Here is a 17,618-nt window from a genome sequence, read left to right on the forward strand (position 1 = left end):
CACACACAGAGCCCCCCCACACACACACACAGAGCCCCCCCACACACAGAGCCCCACACACACACAGAGTTTTAGAGAGTTAGTAAAGAGTGAGTAGTAAAGTGCGAGTAGCGAGTAGTAATGTGTGAGTAGTAAAGCCCGAGTAGCAGTAGAGTAGTAGTGAGTAGTCTCAAGTAGTAGAGAGTACTAGTGAGTATAGTAGTAGAGAGTAGTAGAACGAGTAGTATAGAGTTAGAGTTGAAGATAGTGAGTAGTAGATAGTAGAGTGATTAGAAGAGTGTGAGTAGAGTAGTAGAAAGTGATAAGTAGACTAAGTAGTAGAGAGTGAGTAGTAGAGTGAGTAATAGTGAGTTGTAGTAGAGTTAGTAGTAGATAGAGAGCAAGTAGTTTAGTGATTGGAGAGTAGTAGAGAGTGAGTAGTAGAGAATGAGTAGTAGAGTAGTATAGAGTAGTGGTGAGTAGAGTAGTAGAGAGTAGTAGAGCGAGTAGCGTAGAGTTAGTAGAGTTGTAGATAGTAGAGAGTAATTAGTAGTGTGAGTAGAGTAGAGAGTAATAGAAAGTGAGTAGTAGAGTACGTAGTAGAGAGTGAGTAATAGTGAGTAGTAGAGTGATTAGTAGAGAGAGCGTAGTAAAGGAGTAGAGTGTTGTAGACTTAGAGTTAGTACTAGAGTAATAGAGTTATTAATAGAGAGTGAGTAGTAGAGAGTTGTAGAGTACTATAGTGAGTAGTGAGTATAGTGATTAGTAGAGTGTGAGTAGATAGTAGTAGAGTGAGTATTAGAGAGTGAGTAGTAGAGTGAGTAGGGAGTATTAGAGAGTTGTTGAGTAAGTAGTAGAGTTATAGAGGGAGTAGTAGAGAGAGTAGTAAAGAGAGTATTAGAGAGTGAGTAGTAAAGTGTGAGTAGTAAAGTGCGAGTAGTAAAGTGTGAGTAGTAAAGTTTGAGTACTAAAGTGTGAGTAGTAAAGTGCGAGTAGTAAAGTGTGAGTAGTAAAGTTTGAGTAGTAAAGTTCGAGTAGTAAAGAGCGAGTAGTAAAGTGCAAGTATTAAAGTGCGAGTAGTAAAGTGCGAGTAGTAACATTTGAGTAGTAAACTTTGAGTAGTAAAGTTCGAGTAGTAAAGAGCGCGTAGTAAAGAGTAGTAAAGAGTGAGTAATAGTGTGTAGTAGAGAGTGTGTAGTAGAGAGTGCGTAGTAGAGAGTGCGTAGTAGAGTATTATAGTGAGTACTAGAGAGTAGTCGGGATTGAGTAGTAGAGTAAGTAGGGAGTATTAGAGAGTTGTAGAGTAGTAGAGTGAGTAAGAGTGAGCAGTAGAGAGTGTGCAGTAGTGTATTAGAGTGAGTACTAGAGAGTAATAGAGTTATTAATAGAGTGAGTAGTAGAGAGTTGTAGAGAGTACTACAGTGAGTAGTAGTGAGTTTTGTGAGTAGTAGAGAGTAGTAGAGTGAGTACTAGAGAGTAGTTGAAATTGAGTAGTAGAGTGAGTAGGGAGTATTAGAGAGTTGTAGAGTAAATAGTAGAGTAGTTGAGTGAGTAGTAATTACATTAGAGAGTAGTAAAGAGTGAGTAGTAGCGAGTGAGTAGTAGAGAGTAGTAGATAGTGAGTAGTAAAGAGTGAGTAGTAAAGAGTAGAGAGTGAGTAGTAGAGAGTGAGTAGTAAATAGTAGAGAGCGAGTAGTAGAGAGAGTAGAGTAGAGTAGTGGAGGGTACGGTGAGGGTGGAGTTGGAGGGTAGAGTTGGAGGGTAGAGTTGGAGGGTAGAGTTGGAGGGTGGAGTTGGAGGGTGGAGTTGGAGGGTGAAGGTGGAGTTGGAGGGTGGAGTTGGAGGGTGGAGTTGGAGGGTGGAGTTTAGTTGGAGGGTGGAGTTCCAGTGTACAGTGACCCCCGACAGCGTCTGAAGCACTGGGGGCTCCAAGTAAGGGTGGTAGCGAACCGAGGTATGTGTGTGTCTGTGGGGTGGGAGCATAATTCTACTGAATTGTGGTGTTTCAAGAACTTTGAGTAGAGCACACATAACTGTTAAGCGGTGTGGATCGCTTTATGGAGAACATTTTATTGGAACTGGAACATTTACACAGGAAGTGTAGAGGAGCAGACACTGCACTGAGGCCCTTAGGGAGACCGAAAGGGGCGAAAGTCAAAGGGAGGGTACCAGCTAGTGCCTGCACGTTATTCTCCTGATTGGCAATTCAAAATACCCGGCAGTCAAATAATTTGATCAGAATCACAAATTTAGCTAAATGAGAATGCCATCAACAGCAGCCAATTCTCATATTCCTAAGTCCAGCAGCTCCGTCACGACTACACACTTCGCATAAGTGGGAGCGAAGCAGCAGGTGCAAAAATTCAACTTTAAAAAAAACACCCACAAGAACAAACATAAAGGTGGCATAAAAAAAACCCAAGAACACACAAGGGTGGCAGCGGGTTACACCAGATGAAGTAATGTCCACTCCCAGGCATTGCCTTCAAAACCAAGGTAATAGTCCCCATTTCCCCCCGACCGATGCCTTTCAAAGGTTGTCAGCTACCACTACAAAACCCAGAATGCAATAGACTAAAATGATAACTCTGCATTTACCCGTGGTATTCCAGGTCTGACAGACCTGGGCTCTGCCCAAAATCCCAGCAACTTGATGGGGCTCCCCTGTTCATAGAGGCACTATATTCCTAGTTTCTACCCCAGCTGAGAACCGCCCAGATAACAGAAACTTGCATTACTTCAGGTGTACAGCCCCTGTGACCTCAGTACAAAGTGCAAGCATACCATAGGCACAAGAAAGCATTACGAGTTGTTTCTGGTACTAAATAGCGCTACAAAAGACACGATAAATTGAAGCCTTTGTTTTCCTCCGAAAAGACATAAAAGGGCTGTTGTGACCCAATGTTTATCACACGCGTTGTCCACTCACGGTCGCTATGAAGCAATAATATACAATTAACTTCTAAACAGACCCAGAGACATTCAGGTTAAAACGGCATTCGCCATTTCCGACAGGAAAGATTGGTTGACAGTTGCACAGCTTTCTTAAATCCAATTACAAAATAAACTTTGCCCTTCCCCCAAGGAATGTACAAGAAAACATGAGCAATAGTCCCTGACCTTTTATCACACATTGGTTACAGATAAACTGCCCTTTGCACGGAGCCCCCCGTCACCATCGTGAACCGATCCTCGTATCGCGCGTCCGCCCACCTCCGTTGCACCGGATGCTCGTTTGCTATTCCTTCCATCTCGAAACCGCACTCCGTCTCCCATCATCCGTACTTGAATAACTTTTTAATTGCGCGATCATAGTGTGGTTGTTGTCCTGTATTTTATTAATGCACTTTTTTTAGTACAACTGGTTAATCGGCTGTGTTTCTAACATTTGGAATGGCTTCCAGGAATGAATAGGCTTCAGGTGTCTCAACAATGTGCCATCGGAAAGTTTTTTTAGAATTAAATTAGGGTGGGTCAGTGGTGTTACATAAAGTAGCGATTGCTCAGTTTCAATTAGTGCACCTTTTCCACAATTCACAAACACCAAAGGTCATGTCGGTTTCTTTTTTTCTCTTAAACACACACCCCCTGGAGGTCAGCTGTTGTACACTGTTACAAAGCTGACCATTTTTAAAGTATGTGTACCATGTCATGATGCCACCGAGGTACGGACACACATAAGGTATAGCATTATATCTTGCGGTGTTGAGGCTAGTCCCGTCGCAGGGGTGGTTTTCCGAATCCGTAAAACCCCGTGTGGGTAAGTAACCACGTGGCGAGCGAAGGAAAGTTCACAGCACATTGTCCGTCTTAGATGATCTTGTAGCGTGCTTTCGGTACGAACTCCACCCCTGAAGTGCAATTGGCTGGCTAGGTACTCTGTCATCAATAACAATTTAAGGCTGGTGATCGTTATGGTTATTATGATCTGCGCCTTCACAGCCGGTTCAATGTCCTGTGTAAGTTGTGTTCTTACCCTTTTCACCGGAATTGAATTAAGTTAATTAATGTCCCTGGGATCTAACAAATCTGAGGAGCCTCTTGGTCTGACATTAATTGCCACGTTTCTGTGCTTTAGTTTGGAAATTATTTCTGTCCGTGTTTAACATTGCCAAGCCCCGTCCTTTTCAGACTGAGGGGCGTGTTTTTGAAGAGAAAAAAAACCCAAAAAACACGCCCCTCAATCCGAAACGGAAGGGGCTTGGCTACAAAAAATGACGTCAGAAAAACCCCTTCTCCAATGGCTGGCGCCGTTTAGGGGGCCAGCCAATGGAGAAGAGGGGTGGGTTTAAGACTCGCTACTCTGAAACATGAGATCTTGCCAGGGAGACTGCGCATGCGCAGCCTACGCTAGCCGAGACCTAAAAACCGCACCTGAAACCAGGCGAGTGAGGGTCAGAGTTGAGCCATGGAATAGTTGTCTGTGGCTGCAGATTCAATAAAAGCAACAGGCGTAGGGCTGATGTCTACTAGTAGAACGTAATGGACTTGAATTGCTTTAGACTTTGGAAGGAAAAAAAAGCATTTGCAATGTAATCGGTCCGATTGCATTGCAAATGCTTAAGTTTTAAAACTGAGCGTCTTGCCACTTCATAGACACCGCGCTCGGATGATTGATATATTTCTTAACTTTAACACTGAGCGCGGTGTCCTTGAAGCGGGCTCTGCGCTCAGTGCTAAAGTTAAAATATATATATATAAATAATCAGAGCATGGTGTCCGTGAAGCGGCACGGCGCTCAGTTTCAGAGTAAAAGCTCGCATTGCACACAGGTAATAAAAGTATAAACGTGCATTCCACACAGTAAATAAACGCCCGCCATTGCCGCGAGCCACAATTTAAAAAAAAAGAGTTCCTAAACACAACAGCTGAACAAGGGAAGTCCACGAAAGCGGACGAAAACTGTAGTTGGGCAGTGCTGCTTCCGGAACAAACGGAAATGATGCATCGCCACTACAGCCAATAATATACCAGATAAGAAAAGCTATGCCAACCTTTAACAAATGGGAAGAGGCAGGAGAAATTAAGCAGCAATAGGCGGAGTTTCTCCAAATGTACAGATTACAGGATGCCTCGTAGAGGCAGCGCCTGCATTGCCTTAAGCGAGACCTAAAAAGGGCTTTCAAGGTGGCTCAGCCAATATGCACTGGGCAATCACTGAGGTCAGTGCATGCCCCCATGCATCAGGAATATATTGATCTCTTTCAGTTCCCCCAGATTTTGGCTTCTCACAGAGACTCTCACTGTCCCTGTCTTAATTACATGAGCCCACAGTTCTCTTTGCTATGCTTTCCCTGGTGCTCCACATCCAGGTCTTTCTAGTTCCAGATCTATATCAACTGCATTTGCTCCTTTGTACTCAGTGTGGCTTGTATGGAATTCTTTTGATGTTCCAGTACAGGAGGTCTCCCAGATAGGTTTGGGCGTTCTTCTACCCAGGCTAGCTTGAATGATTCAAAGAAATGCATGTTTTTGTTATAAATGCATGTGATCCTGGTTGCCTTTTGTTTAAGCTTCACTTGGTTAAAGGGGTGCCACTGCTGCTGGACAATATGGGTATAATTGGGAAAGATGAGTATTTTATGTGATTCCTGTTGGAGGACCTCACTAGATCTCGATGAGTAAAGAACAAAGTCCCCATCTCTGTAATTGAGAAAGTAGGCAGCCAGCACGTATGGCAGGGCTCTGGATGGGGCTTTTGGGGCCAGAGACAAGTGTGCTCTCACAATGAGGAAACAAGTGGAGAGATGAGACTCAGGGAGCTTGATCTTCAGCCAGCATTCAAGAAATTAGACCAGCATTTCTCTCTCCACTCCTTCTGGGAAACGCATAAATCAAAGTTTGTTGTGGTGAAACCTGCTCTCTGCATCTTTCACCTTAGCACATGGCTCCAGGCATTTGTTTTCCAGTTTTGGCACTGTATAGCGAAGATCCTTCACAGTAGTAACCAGACCAGCTACATTTTGCATGTCCTGCCAGACCAGAGTGACATCTCATACAGCTCTGTGCATATTTTCATTTCTAGGGGCTTTTTCATGTTGGTAGTTGCCTGTAGAGTTAACTCAGTAGAGTCTCTTTGTGTCAGTGACTGGTAATGAGTATGTTCCAGACATTTGGGAGGCACTACACTTGGCGGCAGACACTTTTCAAACTTATCCATTTTCCCTTGTTTCATCATGATGTTGATGCAGAGTGACTACAAATTGCTGTAGTGTGGGTTTGAAGGACTTAGGGCCAGTCCTCTTTCCCTGGAGTGAGCCAGCAGGAAAAGAGAAACAGGAATCATGGCTCCTATTGCAGTATACGTGAATGGCCTGCCAGCCCTTTCAGAACAGCTGACTTGAGAGGCCCATCCACGGTGCCAGGACGAACGTGCAAAATTATGTTGTCTGTTCAAGGAGTGTCAGGTGACTAACCAGATGTGCACAGAAAAAATCTCTAGTCTCCCACCAGAGGGGGTGCCAGGAGCCAGATTGTTCACCAAAATCTGCTGAGAAAGACTCCCACCACCTGACCAAATTCCCTGGGACACAAATCTTCAGCGCTCAAGCCAGATGGGGGTATCATCTCCTAGTCACCCGTTGCAGAAAGCACTGAGCAGCTGCTCTGGTCAAAGGTGCAGGACTCATTTAAGGTTGCTACAACTGTAAGCAAGGCTCAGGCATCAGCCTCAGCCTCCGCGCAGCACATATGGTTTGCTACGGCTTTTTTCCCTCTCTTTGTGGCATCAACTTCAATCTTCCTTGGCTCCAGCGGCTGGATTATGGGGGCCTCAGAGGGAGCCCTGGCAGCAAGGATTTCTACTGCTACCCAGAACACAACGCAGCCTCAGTTCACATGGGGGCATGTCAGCAACCTGGAGCTGAGCTCAAGTCCCACACAACTCCCCTTGGGTGGCCAGCAACAGAATGTAAAGCAGTCAATCATCTGCGCTCCCCTACATACCTTCCTGGTGGTGACCAGCAGTGGGATGTGATTCAGTAGATCATCAGCACTCTTCTTCTCCACGCCCCACTCTAGCCCCTTGCGGCATCCCAGGTAGACCTCATTTTAGCCACTGAGAATTTTGCCTAACCCTGGTCTATTGGTGGCAATTTTAGAAGGAAATATAGGTGACAGCAATAAAGAGGGTACATGCAAATCCGTTTTAGCGTCTGCATCACCCGAGGTTAAGGAAATTGCTGAATTTTGGGTCTGCTGGAGGGGAAGTGTTAGATTAATACAGGGGCACTAAATGTGGGCATCTGTCATCTTGCATATCATGAACATTTAACCACTTGGATGTTTTGAGATTCGGTCTGGCTACATGTTGGTCATAACATAAGAAGTTGCAGCTCTTGAGTTTCTTGTGTTGCTGAATGACTACAGGTCTTATTTAAGAAAGAAAGATGGGTGATTGGGCAGTATGCACCAGATCATCTCTAGCTAACTTGGTTATATAGGTCCATGTCAGGTTTACCCCGCATTAGAGTGTCTAGGAAGCTGCCTTGAGGTATAGAGGTAATGTTGCAAATAGGAATCAAAGCATAAGCACTGATGTTTTTCAATTATGGATTTTGCGGAAATGCTGTTTCTATAGGGTATGGGTTTTTGAGATTAGAAGAGCGAAGATAGATAATCAAAGGTGTTGAAAGTCATCCTTAAGGGGCACTCTGATGATGTTAGATGGCTCAGAAATGGCGATGTCTTGCCTGATTATCATATGCGTCTATGTTCCTATGTTCTATGTTTTGTGACAAGGACAGGTTGACATAAAAAACCTATTTTACATTGCAGTGCTTAGACATTTTGCTAACCATGTTGTTTTCATGACCAAGATGGCTTCAATAGACTTTTATGTATTTTTCACATGCCCAACAAGCGCCATAAAAGTAATTGCCATGTAGCGTGGGTGGGGTGGGCTTCGAAGGTATCCTAGGTTGTCTCATTGAGTATCACTCTTGTTATCATATAAACCAGATGATTATTTACGGAAAACGAAGGGGGAAATTGCTACTATTTACATCCAATGATCAGTGGCAATATATTTGTCCTAGAATAAAATCCGGGTGTAGCCAGTGATACAAATGATATGATTTTATGCAAAACATTAATTTATTTCAAGTTGTACATCAGTGGCATTATTCCAGGCACATTTCCAACAGTTTTTATTTTGCTTTGTTAGTAGTTTATTTGCCTTTAGCAGCTTGTTTCTCTTAATTGTCTCTCCAGAAGCACAATGCTCATGTTTTTTGTAATTTTCTCTCCAGAAGCACTATGCTCATCAAAATTGGCATGTCAAAAATTTGAGTTATAATTGCATCAACGTGTATCAACTATAGTCCATGCTCAATGCTCTTGTAAAATAGTGTCTGATTTCCATATAATTCAGGAAATTATATTTTATGTCTTCTTTGTACTTTTATGTAAGTTACCTTTTATATTTTCACTTTTAAAAGTGCTTCGAATGGATCGTTTCAACAATGGCCCTCTCTGCTTCTTTCAACCCCTTAGTACTATTTCCTCCTATTGGGCATACCCAATCACATGTTTTGGGTGATAACCCCTTGCATTAAATGTACCTGTGATTACCTCGAAAGGTACTACTCTCTTTAAAGAAAGTCCTTTATACTTAACTCATAATCGGAAAAAATAATTGCTTAATGATGTCCAGTATATTGTACTTCCACACCTTTAATGCTGTGAGTTACAACAATACTGTCATCTTTCAAATGTAATGCTCTCTCTCATTAGTCAAGTCAATACCAGACTTGGTTCAGGAGTACCTGATACAATTCCTATTGTACAACAACCATACACGGTACTTAGAAATGAAAACCTCCCTAAACGAAGGTCACTGAACATTCCAAATGATAATTATGGGACCGACTCACAAAACAGCCAACCAGTCGTTTGAATGCAGCTGCCATTTTTTTTACATCGTTCCCTCCAATATGGATTCCCAAAAACCATTAAGGCTAATCCCCTGAATATATGGAACTCGTAGATTCATGCTTGTGTGTATAAGGTTGCAGTTTTAGAATTACATTCAAGGTGCAGTGCACCTATTTATTTTGCTTGTTTTCTTCACATGTAAAATATACACTTTGGTGGTGTTGGGCCTCTTTCACAACCAATTTTCCGCAACCCAAATTTGATGAGAAACATCATTGTGAAGACTTTCGACAACTACTTTGTAGTTGTTCACAACTTTCCCAGTTGCCATGTACATGCAACACCTTTGGCATTACTATACCCACCTGGAACATAAAACTTATTAAAGGAAAGTTCTGCCATAGGTTAGGAGATTCTACTATAGTGATTTGTTAACTGCATATGCTAACTTAATTTTTTGAGTTTTTTTTTTTTTTATTCTAGGCAAGTGAAGTCGAGCACTAGCTTAACACTTGTTTGTGTTATTTCAATATGGAAGAGCACTTCAGTTACACGAGGAAGTTGAAGTGCACACAGCACACGTACATGAAATCTAAAATCAATCGTCTGTTGCAAAATATTGACACTGGTGTTCGGAGATAAAGGCTGGCGAGGTTCCTCCCATATTGTACCCAGATGGCCTTCATCAGTACTATGGTGTACTATTTTCTCTTCTTAGTTTTTTAATTCTTGCATGGTGTTGCAAATGTTAGTAATTTGTAAACGTTCCGCAATTTGCTGAAGAATTAATGATATGATTATAGATGCGCGGAAGATAAGAACATCTAAGCTGTGTTCCAGGATCTGCTATGATTAACTACCTCCTGGCACGTGCAATACTTGCCAATACACCTCTTACTCGTTTACCTTTTATGATTTAAATTCACAACAGCTTTTAAGGTGCAGTGGGATTGGAAAATACTTTAATACCAGTCACAAATTGGGACAAAGTGATGAAGCACAGTAGAACTGTAAGCTCTCTCTAGGGGGTTGTCAGGGTCTCCTTATGTACTGTTTACTGATACGGAACTAATTAATCAATGTTACAGAACGATTTTCCAAATGAAAAAAAAAATCACCTGGGTTTTCTTTATGTACCCTGTGCTCTAGACTACTCTGGGATTCTCCCTTGCCTCCTATAACCAGTTCAGCTGTCTAAGAAAAACGCACAGCCACCAATATCTAGGTATAAACTAGTGTGTAAAACCTTTAGTGAAACAAAAGCTCGTAGATATCACTTTAGCAAATAATCATGGACGCCAATTCAACAACATGCCTGGTGTAGAGGAAGTGACATCATATGCCCTTTGACCTTTGCTTTTACAGGCACACACCTGCACGCACGCACACAACATATATTTAAAAGCTGCCAGGGAAGGTCACATTCTAGCTATTTCTACCTCATTTTTATTACACTAATAGCGAACAAGGTGATATTCACTATTAGTATAATAAACAATATATAGAAATCAAGGACAGCTGAGCCCCACCAATGTCCATAAGGATTTATTTATTTAAAGAGTGTTATATAGCGCTGGCTAGACCCGGAGGTATCAAGCGCTTTAAATGAGAATCAACAATGTAACAGAAAAAATTCAAAAATTACACAATAAATCCCAGAAAAATAGGCAGCACAATTAGGAGAAGAGAGAGAGAAGTAGTGGAGGGGGCAGGGAAGGTGAGAAAGGGAGGATAAGGGAAGAGACAATAAGGAGAGACGAAAAGAAAGTCTGTCTAAAGACCGACTAAAGACCGACTGGGTAGGTGAGGACCCAGGAGGGAATCCACGGCCCATCTCACCTATAGCTAAACCAGGAAGCTCCATCGGGCATCAGACAAAAAATTTCTGTCTCAATACTTTGAGAGAGGGGAGAAGGAGAGATATAAATAGAGGGAGGATGCGGGAGGAGACGACAGAAGGGACGAAAGGAAGTGCAACAATGTGGTTTAACAGTGTAACAGAAGAAGATCAACAATTACAACATTACATCAGACAATCAGCAAAGCGACTCATATTGACCCCTGAATGACGTCCATGCAAACAGTGATACACAACTAATCAATAGTTCAGAACATCAAAGGACAAACACTGACCCTTGCAGTATTAAATAAATAACCACTTAAGCAAATAATCACTGAGTACAGGAAAAGATCTGTGACAACATCAGACACAAGACATCTTTCCATTAACCAAGTATGAACCATTACTAAACACTTCATGGCCAGAACCATCCCTTACGTCAATTCCCTAACCCTCCAGGTGTGGCGGAAGTGGCATGTCCCTCATGACATCATCAGATAGATTGTTTGTCTCATCCTTAGCAAGAGATCAAAAAGAAAGGAGTAGACGCTACAGTAAACTAAACACGCCCCATAAAGTCCTGAATACTTTTTTACACCGCCATTTCATTAATACCAGCTGAGACAATGGGAAGCATGGATACCTGCAAGCGTAGGGGAGGGCAAACCAGAGGTAGCAGCTGCTATCCCAGGCTATGCGATCTTTAATGACAAAACACAATAACACCAGACCCAGATCAATGAGAAACCCTAGACCTGTATGGACTTTTAACCCAACCCAGTTGAATGCACTAAAGCCCTGATTCTGAGCCTGTTGGAATCCAGATTCGTTTGACAAAAAACAATACCATTGGATGTGTTATTTATAAGGTGCAATAAATAGCACCTATTACGTGTTTCTGGTTGATAATGCGAATGTTTGTGCATACAGCAGCAAAATCTACAAGGTATGATAAAAAGTAATACCCTTTTTCCCGGTTAAATTCTGGAAGGTTTGACCTGGTGACATATTTAACGCATCTATTAATTACCAGATGTGGTTAATACCACCTAAGTGGTAATTCCGACCAGTGGCGGCTGATACAGGGCAGTAGTAGTGAGGCGGGCGGACAGCAGTGCCTCTGCGTGTCTCCTTAGCGGAGGAGCCACGCAGAGGCACTGCTGATTCTGGCCCACTGGTAATAAAAAAAAAGCCTAAGTGCCTATGCAATGGTTGCAATGAGCGATACAAATGCTGATGACATAACATAGCAAATCATAGTGGGATATCACACATATTGCTAAAAAGGTCTATAAATCATTTCTGCAGAGAAGTCCCTGCAAGGGAGTGTTTTGAGCTGCAGTGGGTCTCACGTGAACTCTGCTCGATAATTGGCTTGTCTGATAACAGAACGAGGTACACGGCCACACACACACGCCCACACACACCAGCTTTCTTCCACCGCCTTCCTGGTCGCAGGCTCTGTTGCAATCAGCGGCTCCAACAACAGCAGTAAGTAAAAAAACAAAGGAAAATAATGCACTTCTGAGCGACATATATAGGATTTACGATGTTTATACCTATTCTACATTTATATTGGTAGTGTTATCAATGGAAAGAGTATAGATTTTGTAGTTCAGGTTATTAACGTAACATGATGTCGCAATTTTGAGCAATTGAAACAAATAGAGTGCGGACTTGAATCACAGCTGCAGGAAAGGCATGCCTTCGGACGAGATCGTTTTCAGTACTCTGGAAAAGTGAAAAGCAGATGTTTTTTATTAGTTTTGTGAAACTGTGAGAAAGAGTTTCATTTCCTTTGTAAGATAAACTTTACAGTCTGCCATCGGCTCAATCTTTCCTGGCCGCGCAAATATTCAGCGAGGCTCCATTTATCATCGTTATACATATTGCATACATATTTTATTTTAACATATAATGTTTTATTCCATTTCTTTCCGAGGTAGCGTATCGCATGTTTGCTGCAGCAAAGTAATAATCACCACTGTTTGCAATTTGTCTCGGTCCACGAAATATGAATAGTCATTTGTACTGCTGCAAAACAGCATTTGACACTTAAAAAAGAAATTGAGGTTCTATTTAGTGCCATATTACATAATATTAAAGTGTGCTGTTTTGCTTAATTTCCTATGGCGGTATCTAGCGCTATATTGAAGCGCCACAAATGTCATTGCTTCTTTCTGATGTAAAGCAACTACGCCGTTTTCACAATTCTTAAAGAGTGTTAACAAACATTCTCTAGTGGAGAGGGTTCTCTAGTTTAAGACGGGATCACAGGACACCGCCTCCGTAATGCTGCATAACAACCACTGGGTGCCCTTTACTCTTACTCCTGGATGGACATCCAGGTAACTTTACTGACCTCTTTCCTAAAATCCCATCGGGGCTTTAGTAACTATCACACACTCTGTTGGTGTCATGCTTCCTTATCATGTCTCATCCTGGGCCCTATACACAAGGATGGGCTCAACCATATTTCAGGGAGCACTTGACATATTTTCATCATACTCAATCTATAGCACCCACACTAAGGGGCATATTACCAACAACTAGCGATAATTATCGCTATCCTGGTTTAGCGGCGATATTTTTATCGCAGAGCTGCGGCGATTTTTATCGCTTAGGAACCTTGCTATTATCAAGGTTTATCTCCTAAGCAAAAATCGGCCGAAATGCATGAATATCGCTGAAAAGTCAGCGATATTCATGCATTACCGAGCTAATGCTCTTAGCCATGTTATCCACCTACCATTGGATAACATGGCTAAGAACTGCTCAGGGGCAGGTGTTAGCTTTTGGAGATATTCCCGCTTAGCGCGTATATCTCCAAAAGTTGGTAATAGGAGATAGCAATGTTAGCGACTGTTTCCAGTCGCTAACATCTTGGCAGGCCCACTTTGCATGTCATTAGTGATAAATATCACTGACATGCTAAGCGGGGCCCAAGATAGTCGCTATCTCCTACTAGCTGTCGCTAACTGGTGTTAGCGACATCTAGATAATAGGGAGATAAAATTATCTCCGCTTTCCTGGCTTTTAAAGCCAAAAAAGCCGAGATGAACCCCCTTGATAATATGCCCCAGTGTTTTTAACCATCCAAGGGAAACCTTAACGCCTTAACTGCGGTCGTTATTTCGGTGCAGTGCGGGCGTTCAATTAGATGGGCTGGGCTTTGTTGGCCATTGGCCGACGGCAGCACTAGGGAGGTAGCGTTCCAGTCGGCCAATGGCCGACGGGAGCATGGAACGGGTTACCATAAAGGGATACCAGGGTAAACCCTAGTTATTTTTCCCTTATAGCATCTACATCCCCATCGCAGAATATATCTCAAGTGTTCCCTGAAATATGTTCAAGCCCATCCTGGTTTAATGGGACCAGGATGGGACACAGTGATGAAGCATTACACCAATAGGGTGTGTGAGGGTCATTAAAAAAACAATAGGTTGGTTGTTGTAAAGTCCAGAAATTACAGCAAAACAAAATGTAACTACATAGCTCATCCTTTCAATAAGTGCAAGTGTTCTGAAAGGTAACTAGCCTTACCGGGACAGGTAAGTCTTCAACACTTCAAACATCCCTCAAGTCTCTTTGTCACCAGCACTGCTTCCAACTGTAAGAATGTGTCACCTGATAGCATTCTCATCACATTTCTGGATACTTTCAAAGAATATTACGTTGCTAACTCAATTTTTATTGACGCCATTTCTACATGTTAAAAGCTCAGAGGGTTGAGCACCTGCCTTGAAATCTGTGGACCACTGGTTTGAGTCCCAGGAGGACACAATCACACCCGCACTCTTGCCGTGTTAACAAAACCAGTGCTGCTAATTAGAATAGCACCCTTTTTGTAGTAACAAGATATATTTCACTTTGTCTTGTGATCTTTCTGAATACTCATGATTATTTATCTCCTAAAAAAAAGTGCGAGCAGGGAGGAAATTTACCCTGAGCACACCCTCCAAAGTACATCTCATAACCACAATGAGATACCCATGGAAAGAGAAGTGATAACCTCTAATTATCTCACAATATGATGCTGATGAGATTGCTCAAAAGATGTTCATACTATAAGGACGAGAGCCCCCACTCGCCTAGAAGATGGCCTGCTTCACCATAGGGCTCCTCCTCACATTGATAGTGGTAGTTAGCACTGTGGGCTTCAATCATGGAAGACATGGAAGCTCGTGAGATATTAAGGTAGAGTGCCACAATAATGCCTTTTGTGTGGATGAGAGAGAGAGGATGTAAGCGTATGACCTAAAAATAACTGCTTTTGACTACATGACTTCATTCTTGTCCCCAGAAATATGATATAAAATACAGGGGAATATGTCGGCCCTTTGGAGAGGTCGACATGTTTCTGCCATAATAAAAGCCCCAAGAGGGACCAATGGGCTTTCTTCTGGTCCTGTCCCACTCTGTCTGAACACTGATCATAGAGTATAGTGAAGCAAGGACGGTATTATACATAAAAACAATTTCTTGGGTGGGTTAACAAAACACCATCCTACTGGAAACCAAGGGAAATAACGAGACAAAAGAGTCAAAAATTATTACAAAAGTTATGTGGCTCTCCATGCTAGATGCTGATTAAACTGGAGGTTTTGCACACTTGCAAGCAACTAAGCAGAGATATAAAACAAGGATGCAAACAGTGGCACAAAGGGCACTCAATTTAAGAGACAGTCAACCATGGTGAACAATAGGTAAGCTGCAGATGACCTTGCCCCTCAATAAGGTATAAAATGCCTCAACACTTGAATATCCAGAAGCCTAATAGGCCTGGAGATCAATAGGTATGTTAATGAGACACGTTATGCATTATATAAAAAAGAACATATATGTGATATCACTGAGTACGATTATACATTATCCTCTAGAATCTGTCGCCCTGAGTTTCGGTCAAATTGAAGTTTAAAATGTGGTCCTAGAAAATATGACTGTGGCAAATATTAGTATTTATGTTGATAGCAAAAGAAGTATGTTGTGAAAAAGAAGGTAGACTTATGTTTGTGTATCTGAGCTAAATAAAAGAATATTATTTACGTTTGTTTGTTACTGACTTGGGAGCATTGGAAAAGCACCTTAGTACAAGATGTGAGGTGAATAAAGGATTTCTCGAGGCAGTCAGAGAAAAAAGTACAAATTGAAAACCTGACTACAGGAAGCGGTCTAGCATTGATGATCTTCGGTGAGGCATAGCTGCCTCAGGAATGCTCTTTCGATCCCCAGTTGAGGACTCTCAGTTCCATCCTCACTTGCCTCTTGTTCCTAGCGTACTATGCACACTTCCAAATCAGTTATCTAAAATAAAGTATGTTGGCCCCTCACTCTGAAGTGGGATCTTGCCACACTCCACACACAACCCTCCTGGCTTCCCAGAGGGCTTTTTAGGATATTTCAGACCCTGTGCTTAGCTCCAAAGGCTTCCAGTTCCTACAACAGGTATTGCATAACCTGTCTGTCTACTAGAAGCCACAGACTGAGCCGCCAGATCGGTCAGCGTTCGGGAGAAGGGCCCTTCATCCAGGTAAGTACAGGTGAGTGGTTCGAAATCCCGCTAGGTAGGATATGTGCTTCTGTCATGTGGGAAGGTCTGTGGCTGGCAGTAGGAGCATATCCAGGACTTTGTTTTAAGGGCTGCAGAAGTATGTGTAGAGAGTATTCAGGAAGTATAAGAATCATGGAGGGTAGGAGCTGCACACCATCACCTTTTCTCGCCAGCCCTGAGAATTGCCCCAGTTTCTATAATTTAACACCATGACTGTCATGGGGTGGGGAAGACCTGAAGGGGTTTTTATTAGCAATGAGTGGTGGGTTCTCTAAATAACAAAACAGCGATAGCTTCTCCTTTGGGGTCCAAGTTAAAATCCAGTTTACTAAAGCTTTCTTGGTGCTGGCCCATTTTGCGCGCTCTGGAAAGCCTATGAATTGTAGGTTGTTCCTGCACGCTCTATTCTCTGTGTTTTTTCCACGGTCCTCCAGGAGGTGTGATGCAGAAGTTAGGCACTCCATCTCCATCTTACGTACTTCCATGGAGTTTTATAGTTCATTCACCATTTTGCCATATTACTCTGTCCAAAGTGTGGCGGAGGTCCTGGCACAAGAGATCTACATCTGTCCCAACCTCCCCTGTCTTGATCTCCAGGACATTGTGTAAAGCTTGGATAGCTTGTAGGATCTCTGTAGTATCTGGAGGACCCCCGCAATGTTCAGCAGCTCCATCTTCCCTCGGGTTTGCTAGCTGGCTGGAGGTATATGAATCTGTCCAGTCTCTCCTCCCTTGTATCTCTGCTTGGCACTCATGACAATTTAGGGCTCTGCTGTCCTGCAGTTAGTTTACTACATAGCAATATTGTATACCCAGCATACAGCTGGACCTGGGCCAATTATGGTATGTACATCAAGAGGTCCAACTGACCTAAATGCTTTATAGATAAAGAGAAAAACCTAATAAAGCACCCAAAAATTATTAAATTAAGCAATGACCAAATAATCTTGGTTTGGAGAAGGAATTATATTTAAGAATGTAATCAAACTTTCACAATTTCAAAGGTTGCTCCAAAGTGAAAATGGTGAATTATAGTGATCCAGGTAGTGCTCGTGAAGTGGTGGAGATGTGACAGTGTGAGAATAAATCATTATAATACTTACAAGAATGAGAACGACCTGTTTAACAAAACATCAAGGAACTGATTAAAAAGCCCAAGTGATGGAGTATCAGGAATGGATATTTTGTTTACCGCTTCTGAGCTGCAGGATAAGTACATGCGAAAATCCAAGTGAAAGTCGACGTTTCGACCCCAGAGAATTGAAGAGGGCAATTGATTCTTGTCAACGGGGTCTTCCTCAAGATGAATGGAAGAGCAACTCAATCTAGAACAGCCGGTTTGGCAGTGGAGAAGTTCAGGATAGGGCTGGTCAC

General features: G+C 42.5%; 1 protein-coding gene across 2 annotated transcripts in view; it reads left to right on the top strand.

Annotated features, from left to right (window-relative positions):
• The window catches only part of SLC2A9 (solute carrier family 2 member 9), a 1,599,887-nt gene that overhangs the window by 250,581 nt on the left and 1,331,688 nt on the right, over positions 1-17,618 (top strand). The window contains exon 1 of one of the 2 annotated variants that reach the window (XM_086964093.1): positions 11,950-12,184. The exons of the other annotated variant lie outside the window; for it this stretch is intronic. The gene's annotated coding sequence lies outside the window, so the exon portion shown is untranslated. Of the gene's footprint in view, positions 1-11,949; positions 12,185-17,618 lie in introns of those variants that run through there. 2 annotated transcript variants of the gene reach the window in all.

The sequence above is a fragment of the Lissotriton vulgaris genome, chromosome 3_2, assembly GCF_964263255.1.
Source record: "Lissotriton vulgaris chromosome 3_2, aLisVul1.2, whole genome shotgun sequence".
NCBI classification, from domain to species: domain Eukaryota; kingdom Metazoa; phylum Chordata; class Amphibia; order Caudata; family Salamandridae; genus Lissotriton; species Lissotriton vulgaris.